The following is a 15,607-nucleotide window of genomic DNA, read 5'->3' on the forward strand; positions in this document are numbered from 1 at the left end:
TATTATTTAATGGATTTTTAAATTACTGTTTTAAGTTGTATTTATCTTTAAGTATATTTAAGGATATTTATCTATTGATGCATACTGCTTTTTTCTATTTTGGTTATTTAAAAATATCCAGACATATCAACACGTATCGATTTAGCAACGTCTGCAGAATAATTCTTCTTCTGTATAGAGTGCAGATTCAAGCAATCTTTATCTCACGCGATTTCAGGAGAATCACGGACGCGAGAAAAATTGCAAGAGAGGAATGTTCCTGGTTTACACCTTTGGTATCACGTACTGCTGTTTCGTGCGTCCACTTTATCGTCGTTCCATCAGCTCTTGTCTCGCGTTACAGAAACGCCTGTCACGGACAATGTATAAAGTGCAACTATCTCAATCGAAGATAACAGTGACACGCACACGGCTATATAACACAGGGACACGGCGAGGTGATAATAAAAGCGACCGGAAAGGCGATACGATGGGAAAAGGGAGAACGCTAAAAATCCAATACGTTTATTGGTGCAATTTGTTCACATGTGCAATCCCAATATAAAGGCGAATGGTTATTACTTTTTTTGACGTTGTATGACATATTAATTCGCTTGTTTGTTACGCCATTTTTATTTTTCAATATTACTACTAAATTAGTTAACAATATTAGAAAAAAACAATAAATAATATTTAATAATATTTAATAATCAAACAATAAATAATAAAAAAACATTATTATTTACTTCATATTTATTAATAAAAATATCTAAAACATTTTTTTATTTCACTCTTTTTTTTTCTAGAATTTTCTTTTTGTGCTGTAATGTAAAAATTATCAACGACTACATTGTTTTGGATAATATTTCTTAAACAAAAACTGAAAGTAAAACTTTAGAAACATATACACGAACTATAAAGTATCTTCTATCAGATAATATAGTAGTTTTTATAATACTTTTTTGCAATTTTACAATAATTAACTTTTTCATAAGATAAGCAGAAATAAGCGTCTGATAAAATAGGTTGGAAAAAAAGAGTCTCTTTAGGAAACCTGTGCCATTATCGGCAATTTTCCTTTTTATATATTAAGCTGATTTTAATCAATATTTGACATTTTTATTTTTTGAACAATTAATTGCTGATAATCAATTCTAAAGGAGAGAATGCTAAAAACATCAGTAGCGGGAACCGAATTGAATTCCCTGTCGAGGCAGCGCCATTATTAATTTACGAGGATCAAAGGCGATGTCACACGACGGCTAATTAGCTCCGCGCGACGTAGCGGCATACCTAGAGTATGTAGAGGCACAGGCCGAATGTATCCCTATGAAAGGCCTGTGCGAAAATTCAATTAGGACTGGTCTGTCACCGACATGCTGACAGTCGAAAGCAGAACGCGATAATAACCGCAGAATGCACTATACCATCGAATATTCGGAGCAAATTGTAGGTTCCTCGAGCTCGTAATATTTGAGCGATATAAACAGACAAAGAAATAATTATGAGGATCATTTAGCTTAAGGTGACTGAAAGAATAATTTTACTGATGTTTGCTGTAATTTCTTACCGAGCTGATGGTGGTACTGTGTAATTTTAAAACCATTCTTTTATTTATAAAGAAGAAAAAGTATATTCGTTATATCGACATTGGAGCAAAAAGGATAAAACTGTTCATGCCTTCAAAATACATTTTTGTTAAGCTAACATTATCAGCAGTTAGATCGTCGTTGTAATATCGCTATGTTAATAAAATGTGGAGTGTATAACAAAAAGAATATTTTGAGCAAACAGCTCTCGAGCTATCAAACATTCTTTTTATCGGAAACAACAACATGTTCGTTCAAAAGCAAAAAGACCTATCGTCACAACGTGACAATAGTGAAACAATCACGAATTTGTTCTCGGTGTTTCTTTCCTCCTTTCTTTTTCGATTTAGTCATCTCGCTCTGCCGGAAATTACAAGGTGGTGGCCCGCCGATTCCTTCCATTTCCGGTCGAGATGCGACGCGTTACGACGGTGAAATTTCAATGTGTTCGCGGATAAACCACCGTGCAAAAGTAAAGAAAGCGATAACGAGCCGATCGTTCTATTTCGACGAGAAAATTTGCCTGCGATTTTCTCTTTTTTTATTCTCTTTTCATTTTTTTCGTTTCACAAAGAATAACTATCGATGAATCCTAAACTACTTTTCAATATCTTAATTTAAGATTTCAAACTAGACTAAATAAAATTTATCGTAATTTATTAAAATATAAAATTACATCCTTGAGATATCAAATATTGAGTTTAATATATTATAGGTTTGAACACGAAAAAATTTTATAAATATTTGAAAGAATAAAAATAGAGAAATATTAATGAAAAATTGATGAAGCGTATTTATTAATATATGGTTAAAAAAATATTTAAAATTGTTTTTAAAATGTCAAGCTTTTAAATCATTAAATTTTGATAACAATATAATTTTTAGTAAAATAATATGTTTAATTATTTTCCAGAGAATATATATAACATTATTAATATAATAGTTATATATATAATAGTCATCTTTAAAAGGAAGAACATCGTTATACATAATAATTATTTTTAAAAGCTGATATCATTAATCTTCATTGACCTAATTCATCCTTATACTAATTAGTATAATTTTTCTTTTACGAGATTAATGTCATTTACCTCCTTCTAATCGCTTTTTAATCTTATAATACAAACATTATTGGCTAAATAGTTAAGATATAAAATATGTTACAAGAATAAATTTTGATTACAAACATAGTTATAAAAATAAAATGATAAATAAATTGATAAACGTATGTATAACATATATCTAAATATTAATAAAAAAACATATTATATAGTAACATGTATGGATGTTATAGAATTGTCAGAATTATAATTTTGAAAAACTGAAATATTATGATCCTCTTTTACATTTATATAATCTATAAAATTACTTTGTGAATTTTAATGTAACTGAAGATAGAAAGCTCTAAAAATAAATTATCAATCTACAATATAGATTTTATATTCATTGTTCAACTTTTTGCTTTTGTCAGTGAATGTAGGGATTAAAACCAATACACATTCTACTGCCATATCGTTACCATTTCGCTCTAATTGTAGACGAATTAATGTCGCCGGATGAACGAGCTTTGCCGAGCGTTGATTGGTATGTTCAGCACATATTCGGCTTAATATCGTAACGACGACTGTCGGCATACAGCAAAGCTGGGGGGGGGGGGGTGGGAAAGGGAAATTGATTTGGTACATATAATTAGAGCGCAAATTGGCGGGCTCTTCTATATCGAAAACTCGATTAAAACAAATTTGGATGTAAACGAAATTTCACTCAATTTTTAAACGTTTGTGCGGCTGACGGATGAAACACAATAACGTCCATTTTTCTTTACTTTTTTATTTTTCATTTATCTACCTAGTCGTTATTTTTTACGATGTTTGATGTCTGTATATTGTTTATTTTAACAAAATAATAATACTTATAAGATTAAATTACATGTATTGCATTTCTCTGTTTGTTATAATTAATTTTTGATACAAATAGAATAAAAAAATCATCAAATTTAACAACATTGTTGTCCAAATTTGTAATGTGAATAAACAAAACAATTGCATTTTATGTTTCTATGTTCTTAAACTTTTTAAACGTAAATTTATAAATATTGATATATGTTAAATAGAGAAATATTTCAATTCTTTACTATTCTTTCTTTTTACAGTATTTTAAAATACTAATAGCACTATTATCAAATCGATACTCTATTTAATTTGTGAGATTATTATTTCAGTTTATGGTTGTATTGCAAGTCCGACAGTAATTAGTGCGAAGTTTATATAACTGTAAGATGTATTTAAAATTTATATAAAGATTATTATTAGATATCTATCTATTAGACGAATATCTAGCTTCTATTTATATAATAGTCTTGTTTAACTTATTATTAAATTTTTATTGAACTATTTGAATTCCTAAAATTGTGATTTAAATTGTTCACAAAGTATATATGTATAATATATAAGTGTTACATACGTCTTTATCTATGCATACTGTTTACCACGAAACTTTTTACAAAAGAGCACTAGGCATGCATGCGAAGACAATGCATTATTTTGCGAGTGCAAACACGTCCGATTCTTTTTACGAATTTATAGTATTCGCGAAACGAATGGAGATCTGCTGTCAGTTCATATTAAATTCTCTTCCATGTCGTTTGTTTGCCAGAAAAAAGTTGGACCGTGTCGACCGCTTGCTGCGACGCAATCGCGAGAACCGGATGGGCTTTAAGGGTCACTGTGACGTCATAGGATAGATCAGAGAAAGAGAGCGAAAGGATGAATAAATTACGAGAACGCTGACACATTGCTGAGATGAATGAGTTTGAACTATTTTTGAGTGCACGTCGGTAGGTTAAACGATGAACGTTTGTCCTATTTTGACATCTACTCTATTTGATTATCTGATATATTGGTTCAATCACTATCATTTCTGGTTATTGTGCAACTTTTCAAAAGAATAAGAATGGATCAGTGTACGAAATAAATTTTTTACATTGTATTATTAAATAAAGGCAAATAATCAGATTTTATTGTTAATATCTTTATTTAATTCACTAAAATGTCAAGATCTCGAACAAACATATTATTCAAAATACATTGTAAAATAAAATACTCATGATTGAGTAATGTAAAGACATGCTTTAAATCCCATCGATATTTGATACAGTTTTCTCAAAGTGCAATAATTATGAAAAGGTATATGCCTATCCAAAATATTTAAAAAATGTTTTTTTAATTTCTATAATACGAGTTAGATTATTTAATTAAATTAATTAATTTATGTTAATTATGTCAAAGTTAATTATATAATATTTAAAATACGTTTATTTCGATATTTAGTAATTATATTCTTAAGTTATTAAATATGTATTTAATCACAATTGCAATACAGTTGACTTGTGTATTTTGCGATTCAGTCATTGACAGAAATAGGATAATTGTTTGTGTCTTCTAACGCATGGCGCCAGAAATATGCGACGTTGCGGCGCCATCCTTGTTTGCCCCGCAATGTTTATCCGGAAATCCAGCAGTTTCGTTCTATCATATCTAGAATAGTTACTTTATAGGTCATTCCGTTAAATTGTGATTGCAGTTGCTATTGTGCAAATTGTAATATATTGTAATATGCTAAAATAATAATCTTTATTCATTGCCAGTAAAATTGTAGAATTATGCACATTGGTAACTTTATCTTCTCACAATCTTGCAAAGTATACAAAATATATTATTAATAAACAATTAACTTCTTTTTGTTACTAATATTTTATGTATAAACAATATACTCTTTTATCGTAAAAAATCAGTTTATTATGAATATTTAAAGCTTTATAAAATAATTTTAAATCAGATATTTCGTTCTTCATATTTTTGATTAGTTGTTAATAAACAGGTAGGAAGGTATATATTATGACGACATATATTACAGCTTTCCATTACGTAAATTACACGATTTAGTGATTCATGAATTATTTCACGCTCTATGTATCAATCATCACCTGAACTAATTGATCCAATGATTGCAGTATTATGTCGTTCTTTTAAATTAGAAATCGTAATAAACAAATTAAATATTGACAAAATATTTAAAACAGGATGCGAGATATATTTGAATCAATAAGCTTGCTAAAGAAATATTATCCGTAAGTATCAAGATTCAATAAATTAAAATTTGCATCTTCTATCGAATGAATAATAATTGCACGATATATCTGCATGGATAAGCTGCAGTTGTCCAACACCTTGATACGCTTACAGATCGTTAATAACAATTCAATAAATGTGATAATAATTAATTTTTCGTAAGAAATATTTGTACTTTTTCATAACCATAATCATGTGTTAAGGAATAATAACGCAGTTCGTGGCACTTTCTGTTGCTCGAATTTTACAGCATGAATGATAACACAATAATAACATAGAAAATCAACACAAAATATTGAGCTGTGCTAATAAATTCTGAGTTTAATGTACTTGCAAAAGTTTATCGCGTCATGTCGGATACTAAACCTGGCATAGTGTTTACATAAACGTTTCCGTGTTTAATGTTGTCACTTGTACAACGAGACTCAAACAGGCAAGCAATAGCGCGTGTCGATCCACGTTTTGCATTATCATTAGAATTATAATCATAATATAAGAGGAGATAATATACACGAGTATTTCGTAAATTTAACGATTATCAGCTCACGTATTTACTTTTGCGATTAAAGCAAATCAAAGGGATAGATATTTATCGAAATAAACATATATGTTGCGCAATTTATTTGTTTAAAGTACAAATCGATAGAAATTGAAAATTATAAATTAATATATTTAAAGTGATCATAATTTATAGTATATGTTTATAGTGATATCCATTTTTATTTATATTGCTGACAATTGATTGCGTTCTAATTAATTTTACTTTGGGAATGTGTACACAGTGTTGCGCGATCGTATGCAATATTTAATTTCCGCAATCATGTTTTTACGAATGTTTTGTATGATTGCAACAAAAAAAAACCTTTGAAAGAGAGCATTGGATATTGCTATGAAGTAATTTAATAGAATAATCGATTATAAAATCTATTATAAAATCTAGGATCAAAATAATCTATTATAAATATTAATCTATTATTAATACTTTTATTAACTATTTATTTTCTCATTTAATTTCTTATTTATTTCGTTCGTTTATTTAAATAATTTTTAAGCAAAAATTAAAAACAGAGTTTTATTTACGAAAGCTTATAAAAGTTTATATTTGAGACGAATATTTTTTCAAAAGTTACATAACCATTTTATTAAATATAAATATTTTTAAAGAATAAAAATATAGAATTTGGTACATATAATATTATTTTAGTAAAAATACTTAATATTTTTTTTAAGCGTTGCTATAATAATATTTTACAAATTATCATAGTTGTGATGTAATTTACAACTCCGCTAAATATTGTACTGGTAAGTAACAAATTAATTTTCTTATTGTAATGTATATTATAATAAAATAATGAATCTCTGACAATTATGTTAAATGTATCTAGGTACATATAACATATCTATGATCGAATTATAATAAATACACAAAAGTATAGATATATATGACATCTCAGATCCATTGTCTTAAAATGGATACAATAGATAGCAAACTATATGGTTAATATTATAGTTAATTAATATTTTTATCGCTATATTGTCTTTTTATTTTGTTGCCTTTTTATATTTCAAAATATTAATTGTGAAATATATCATTTATCTGAAATTTATGAGGCAAACTGGCAAATTAAAGGTAAAGAATATTAAAACAAATATTTATTTTGTAATTGTTTATTGTTATTGTTATTTAACATGGGATTTAGATAAAAATGCATTTGTATTCATATACAGAACTTATACAAAATATAGTTCTTCAATACTTGTTATTTATTGCTGTTATGTTCTGTTGTATTTCTACATTACGTAATATTAATTGTAAAGTATATCATTTGTCTGAAATTTATGAAGCAAACTGCAAATGTAAAAGTAAATAATGTTGAAATAAAAAAAGTAACGTAAACAATTTAAATAATATAGAAATAGTTCATAATATAGAATTATGCTTATATGCGATTCTTGCGATCTATGCGAAAAGCTGCGATTTTACAGTAATCTTTTATTTAGGAAAAAATATAACATGATATAAGATTCAATAATTTTACAATTTATTAAAAAAGTTTTTTTAAATTTTCTTAGAATTGATAAATTTCGCGTTAATAAAATATATTTGATTTTCGAAAAATATATTTTTAATATATTGTACTAAAAATAATTTTGATAGTGTATAAACGAAATGTTAATAACTAGACATAAAATATAATTAGATATTGATATGCAAATTTATAAATGCAGATTTATGAAAATTAATCTGAGAACATGAAAAATTCATGAAAGCAATATTATAGAGAGCTTTTTTATTCCTTTTGGGTCTCACATTTATTCCGACAGATCTCGCTTTTGAGATGTGTATCGTGTTATCAACTACGAATAAGAGTCTAAAATTTTTCCTAGAAATTTTATTAATTTATTCATAAATGTTCATATTATTTTGATGTATACATCAATATATCCATGATTTATTCATTCGAATAGAGTAAACTTTACTTTGTGACGTTAGATTATTTATACGTCATTCAAGTTGATTTGCAGCTTACATGTTTCTACTTCTGAATAAATAGCTTAAAGTTTACTTTAATGCGTGCACGTGTTGCACACAGACGTTTCCTGACCATTGCGCTAAATCACGAGTAATGTGGTCGTCGTGACTTACCTAGGAAACATTACAGAAACGTTCTATGTACTAAAACGTAGTTTGTTGCACTGTTACATAATTGGAATTTTCAGATGCAGGTCATTTATTTACGCAAATTTAATTTCTACCGTCAATCATGCGATGCAATAACTTTTCTATTCGTTCGCTTAGTAAAGCTTCTTGAGGATTTTGAAAATAAGCGAATTCGAGAGAGAAGAAAGATAAGTAAGGAAATAAAGAGGAAAAGAAACATGGTGGCAGAGCAAGAGAGATGAAGACAGAAGAGCTTCTCTGTGTGCGAACTTCCTGCATCGCGCGCCGTCGTTGGCATAATAATTTTCTCATATTCATATTCATAAGTACTGCATGCATATTCACAATAAATTTCCCAGCGGAATCGCTGTACTGGAAAGTGTAAATTATTTCGTGGCAAATTGAAAGCTGTCTGCTTGGATGTTTCGTACTGGGCGCGACATCGTCGGTACTCACGGTTATTTTCACACAAACTGTTTAAGTTAGTCTGATGAGAAATTGTCAATTTCAGCTTTTCGCATATGGCTGGACTACGTTACTGCGTAACATGATGCGAGGTGCGAAAATGCGAATTAAAGTTAAGCGAATTGTATACGGTTATAACGATTAACTTTGTATAATGTAAGAGAAAAGAGAAGAGATGAAATTGATAAATAAGACACTTCATCATGCATGTATATTGAATTTTGTGATAATTTTAAATATTAAAGTATGAAAATATAAATACCTATGTTAAGTGTCATTGCCTGCAAACAATCGTAATTTGATAATTTTCGTTAAAAATTGGGAAAAAAGCTTTTGAGATTACTCGATTTCGAGATTAATGACTCTTCGTTATTTGTTTTGCGTCGCGCACATTCGTTCTATTTCAAAAACGAATGTTGCGATAAATTTCGTTACACGCCGGGTGATATGAATCTTCCGAAAATCTCTGCACTGATATACGTATCGTTGAATCTCGCTCACATAGCACTAAAGCAGATCCTTTTGCAAAGGACGTTCGCATTAAAAGACCATAACGAATTGAGAGACTTTCTCTAAATAACTCGATTTTCTGTTCGAGCAGCGTAATAGCTGGCAATAGACAGGTTTGCCGAATGATCAATCTCTTTTTTACAAGAAAATCAATTTAGATTTGCATTTGAAGTAAAGACTAATTTATTTTAATTCATTAAGTGTTCATGCGTGTTCTATTTTTATACAAAATATTAAATTTACGATAACTTTATTGATTTTCAATTTTTTTATAATTATTTTTAAATTAAATATATTGTTAAAGATAATTGCACATATAATTTTTTCATTAAAAAATGATATACATTAAAATCTAAAATTTATAATTTGAATTATTTTTGTCATATTTTTATATATTATATTTATGAAGTTAGTTCCAACCGATACGTATTTTCCTCTTTTTCCCTTTTCATTTACGGTTGATATAAACCAATTTTGAAAAAGATTCACGGTTGCAAAACACGTACAATATTGCTGTCGGAAATTTGCGTTTTCGATCGGAATTACAAGTAGTTTCATGATAGGTCCCCTGGATTCAATAAATCGGGCCCTTTCCGGTCTACGACGATCGACGCTTGGATGCACCGAGTTCGTTTTTCTCCCTCGCTCGTTTTGCCTCGACGATCGTGCTGTCGTCGTTTATCTTTGTCGTTTCCGCTGACCAGACCACTACTACTCACTCGTTCCCTCTTCATCGGAGCAAACTCCCTCTCTCTCTTTCTCCGCAGTCGGGTAAACTTGGTCGACGGATCGGGTCCAGCGTCTGTTTCTTGCTGTGGGGTTGCCGGAGGGTGTGAAATTTTCCAAGACAGTATGCGTGTGTACGAGAGAGATGAAATAATGCAATAGGGAGAAAGAAGGTAGATCGTAGAGAGATGTAGATAGCGGAGGGTGAAATAATGTGAATTGAAGAGAGAGGAGGAAAAGGGAGAGAGAGAGAGAGAGAGAGAGAGAGGGGGAAGAGAGAGAGAGAGAGAGAGAGAGAGAGAGACGAGACGAGAGCGGCGTTCCGGATTTTCGCGCGCGTAAGAAAAGCAGGATGAATGAGATGATTGAGACACGGTGGAGCAAGAGAACAAGAGATATCGCTTTGTTGTAAAAGGAGGAAGCAATAGAAAAAAAAAGGATTACACATCGGAGGTATACACATCGAAGAAAGGATATATTAGTTTGGAATGCAAAAGAGAGAAACGTGCGGGAACGTGAAGAGAAGAGGGAGTCAGATCGACGTCGGAGCGACGAGAATAGTTGAGAGTGTGAGCAAAGAGCAGCAAGGGATGGAAAATAAGGGAGAGACTGAGTGGGAAAGCTTGTTGGATGAACGAAGCGGGTTGGATAAACGAAGAACGCGTTTCGACAAGCGCGAGGAGGATGGAAAAGCTTCGAGAAGTTAAGGGAGAATTCGTGACCAAACGAGAAGGAGAAAGAGAGAGAGAAAGAGAAAGAGGGAGAACTTGGTGGATAAAAGAGAGCGTGCGCTTTCTCGCCAAGGGTGAGAGGGTGAGAGGGAGCCAGCTGCCACTGCACAGCTACACCCACGACCCACGACGACGGTCGGACCTCAGTCGTCCGCGCACCCTCGAATGGTGAGGACGGTTGTGCTCGGTGGTGAAAAGTTACCTCATCGTTCTCGCCACTGCAAGCACCGGCTGGTGCAAAGCACGTCATACTTGACTCGCTTCAGCTGACGCCCGATCTGTGCGACGTTTCCCGCCGACGTCACAGCTTGTGCGAGCATCCGATCTTTGGGTGATCGACAAAGAGTGAGTAAGCATCCAGCCGGAAACCCCAAAAGGGATCAATCGAGACGTTCTTTCGAAGACTTTATTCGTCCGCGTTCAACGGTCAAAAGTTTGATCAAATGTTGCATTTTCGTATAGTTGATTGAAGGCTTTTCGATTAATTTAGCTGCCAAATAGCGTTGATATTAACAAAATCGTGATAGCAAAAGTTTGCTAGGGATAACTTCGTGGAAGAGATAGTAAACAGAGATTTGAGAACAAATTAAAAAGTATGCTTACTGTACTTAATATATACATATCTTTTGCTACTTCAGAATTAATTTAACTTTTCTCTCTCTCTCTCTCTCTCTCTATCTTTCTATGATTACTTCATTACTTTATTAGTTCAAAAGATAAATTTTTCGTTAATATGCCATAACCAATAATGCAACATATACAAATTGTTATAAGCTTATATAAAAATTTCATATAAATTTTCTTTTAGATATAAAAGAATCATATTATAGTATTTATTGACAGAATATAGATAATTATCTCAAGAGTCGTATTGAATTTGGAAGCGTTTCAAAGCTCATGAATGTCATGAACCAATCGATGTCGAGGCTCGACAATGAAACAGAGGCATTTATTGGCGAATGGATTTCCCTGTCGTTGAGAGGAATTAAGTATAAACTGTGATTCATTATTTGCTCGTTAAATTTGACAATCAGGAAGCTTGTCCGATAAATTACGAAATGCCAACGAAACTGCACTTAAAACAGACAAATTTATTGGGAAATAGTTTAGAGTGCACAATAAAGAGTAATTGTTGTTTCATTAAGAACTTGTTATGTTTTAATTGTTAAAACAACATGATTGGACAACAAAATTGGCATGATGTAATTTTTGTTTAATATAGTTAACCGAGTTTATTAAGGCTCAATAGTTGAATATCGATTCGACTAAATAATTAGCCTAGGAATCACGTTGATCTTAAGAGGATAAGTTTCTTTATATATTTATTGATATATCTACTGTGAATTAATTAAAATAATAGTCCATATTTTAATATTTAATACAAATAATTATAATACAAATAATTTTTATCTTTAATAGATTCATAAAAAGAAGAGTAATAGTACTAAATAGATGAAAGTTATATATAAACTTCTCTAAATTTATGTAAATCCTTGTAAAAAAAATATGTGACATTTCTTGCTAAATGCATATATAAAAATATGTAATTAACTCTTGTAGTTCTCTGTAAAGTTATTTTAAAAATGTGATATATTCGCAAAAAATGTCTTTTTTAAAAAGTTAATAGGTTCCATGTATTTTACATGCGCATCTTTTAGAATCATAGAGATTGAGATCGATGATGCACAGTTGCCTCCGATAAAGTATCTCGCACTTATCTGGAAATGAAGTTGCGATGAACGTCGCCACACTTCGAAGTGGAACCGATGTGCAGCACGTTCGAAGAGCTCGTATGAGGTAGATTCTGAAAGGTGTTTGCCTTGCTCGCGGAAGCAGAAAGCGAGGTTAAGGAGACGGTATGCCTTTTTCCTCTCTTTCTCCCTCAATTTCCTCGCTGTAACCCATTCGTGGTAATCGATATCCAATCGCCAAGACGTAACTTATCTTGTGTTCAATTGTTCACAAATAAAAGTCGAGCTATTCCAATTTAAAATTTGCTAGAGCTAATTTCGAAGTTATATATTTATTGAAAGAATAGATTTTTTTTTTAAGTAAACAATTGTATTATTAATATTATTTATAATTTTTAATATTTTTTGTATCACGGCATTTTTTATGCATATTACATATAGCGAATTTGGTTAGACGCATTAGTGTGCATATTAAAGCCGTTATACACTGACTTAATCTGTGTGAAAGTAAAATGCAAATATTTCGAATTATAAAATACAGATTTTATTCAACAGCATAATAACATATATTGAGGATTTCATGGTTTAATCCGTTTTTATATTTATATTAAACATATAGTTTTACGTCAATTTATGTACGACGGCTTTAATGTGCACCAGTGCTTACTGAGTGCATCCGATCGAATTCGCAATATTTTAAGAATTTAGTTAATGCGATGCAATATACGTACATAATTAATACATTCCTATCATTTAATATTTTCTTTAAAAATATTTAAAAAGTTTCGACGTGCATGTCGCAGTAATATCGGCACATCATTTTCATTAATGCCAGCTCGATAGAGCTTTTTTATATCGATGCGTCGTGTCGCAACTGCAATGTTAGAGTCATTCCAAGGGGACATCGGTCTCTGAGCACGGAGCTCTCCATTACGATAAAATCGGAATAATAAGGGCATGCGGGCGTCACGAATAATTTACCGTATTCCTGTTTATCCATTGTTGCAAATTGAATATGCGTTCGCTAGGAATAGTACATAGCCCGTTGACGTGTTGTCACCGCGAGATTTTGTATCCCATCGATGTGTCAAAAGCTGAAGTGAATATATCGATGCAAAATGAGGTTGTCTTTGTCATTCAATAATAACAAATGAAATAAACCCTTCATATACGCATTTGAATTCCGTTCGAATTTGGGTCAATTAGCAATTTCACAACGTATGCTGTTTTTTTTAAATCCAATTTCCCAGTTCGAAGACATATTTATCTTATAATGAGATTTTACTCGTACTCGTAGTTGACTTGTTAAAGACCCAATTTTTCCTCATTTCACACCGCTCACCGTAGGATAGTAAAAATAGTAGCAACCCGAGACCCTATTTTCTTTTCATCATAAAACTGGTACATACAAAACCTACACTTTTAGATATGTATATCTCTCTCCTTTTTTAAGCGAAGGTTGCGAAAGTATGACGTGTTTGAGTTAAATCTCAAAGTTATGACGTATATTTGATGATCATTACAGCGTTTTATTCGCGCTATCAGGCTGATCAAACTGAGAATCTATTCTCGTATCACAGTTAACTATGGGATGAGAACAAGTTACGATCAAAAACTGTATTCAATTCTTTTCTCTATCGCAAAGGTATTGTCTAGGTAAATCAATTTTGGTTTCCGTAGATTCACTTTTTCCCTTTCTAGTCTAAGCATTGCAAACAAAAGATGTGATAGAAGTTGAAACAAAGAACATCATAATGAGCACGTGAACTCTATTTTAGCCAATTGTTGTGATATTCCACACTTAAAAAGAACTTGTGAGCTTTATATTTCTTAACGATAGGACACGAAAATCGATACGTGTCTCATTCGCGATCATTCTTACCAATGTAATCGAATCTGTTTTCCGTATAAGTTCTCTTGTAATTCGAAATGAAAGAGTTAACGAGTTTTCCGCACAAAAGTTATCTCGAGTTCTCATTTCAATTGATGAATGGAAAATGCGTGATTTGTGAAACTGATTGTTATCTAGATCTTTGAGATTTCTCTTGACATCTCAACTATAGATCGTAATGATATTTGCAATGTAAAGAGAGAGGGAGAGGGAGGGAGGGAGGGAGGGAGGGAGGGAGGGAGAGAGAGAGAGAGAGAGAGAGAGAGAGAGAGAGAGAGAGAGAGAGAGAGAGAGAGAGAGAGAGGGGCGAAAGAGCGCGTGCAATTTCCTTCTAACTACGCATTGCAAAGTGAAGTTACGATGTGAGTTTCTCGCGAAGACAGTTTGAGATTTCCATCGTCGCGGTTAACTGTCTTTCGTCATTACCAGTTTCTAAGGAATGATGGCTTTCATACACTCTATATTCATGCTCCGTTCAAGTTTATATTCGCTTTGCGAAATGTCTGACATATAAATCATGTTTCGAAACAGTTTTAGTATTTCTCTATTAACAGAAATTTATTTAGCATTTAGTTAATTTGCAATAAATTAATTAATAAATTAATTTTTTAGTTAATTTATTTGCAAAATAGTTTGTCCCTTTGCATTTGCATGCATAAGAGAATATGTAATGTTTATATAAAGAAAAAGATGTTTACAATATAAAATTCAGTGAAAACTGTAATATTAACTTTTCATTAGTGTATTACAGTGTGTATTAACTTTTTATTCATGATAAATTCGTGTTTTTGAGTGTTATTTTTAAGCATGACTGATTTAATGTTAAAGTAGTTCAAGCGTAAAGTAAGCCGTACATTAATTTTACTCTAATCAAATATTGAATATACATTATGCAAAATTTGCGGGTTTCGTAAAATTATCACGTAAATATTACACGCGATGTGATGCAAATCGATCTACCGCAGACACAAACAGTCGTTGTTTTGCACGATTATAATTTGCATAAGTATGCATTTACACAAATAGTTTTTGATCCTCCATTAACCATAAACTGTGTATTATACCATACAGTGTGCAAATGCACATAAGTACACAAAATTAAATTGCGCTGCTTAATTGTAGTTTCTTCTAAATTATAGGAGAATCGTATTACCAATATTGTGTTGGAACAAAAGTTTATACCGCTACTTTATTTGTATCATGTCTATATGTTTTTAAAAAATATTCGTTCAT

Source organism: Acromyrmex echinatior, chromosome 5 (genome assembly GCF_024713525.1).
Source record: "Acromyrmex echinatior isolate Ae372 chromosome 5, ASM2471352v2, whole genome shotgun sequence".
Lineage (NCBI taxonomy): Eukaryota > Metazoa > Arthropoda > Insecta > Hymenoptera > Formicidae > Acromyrmex > Acromyrmex echinatior.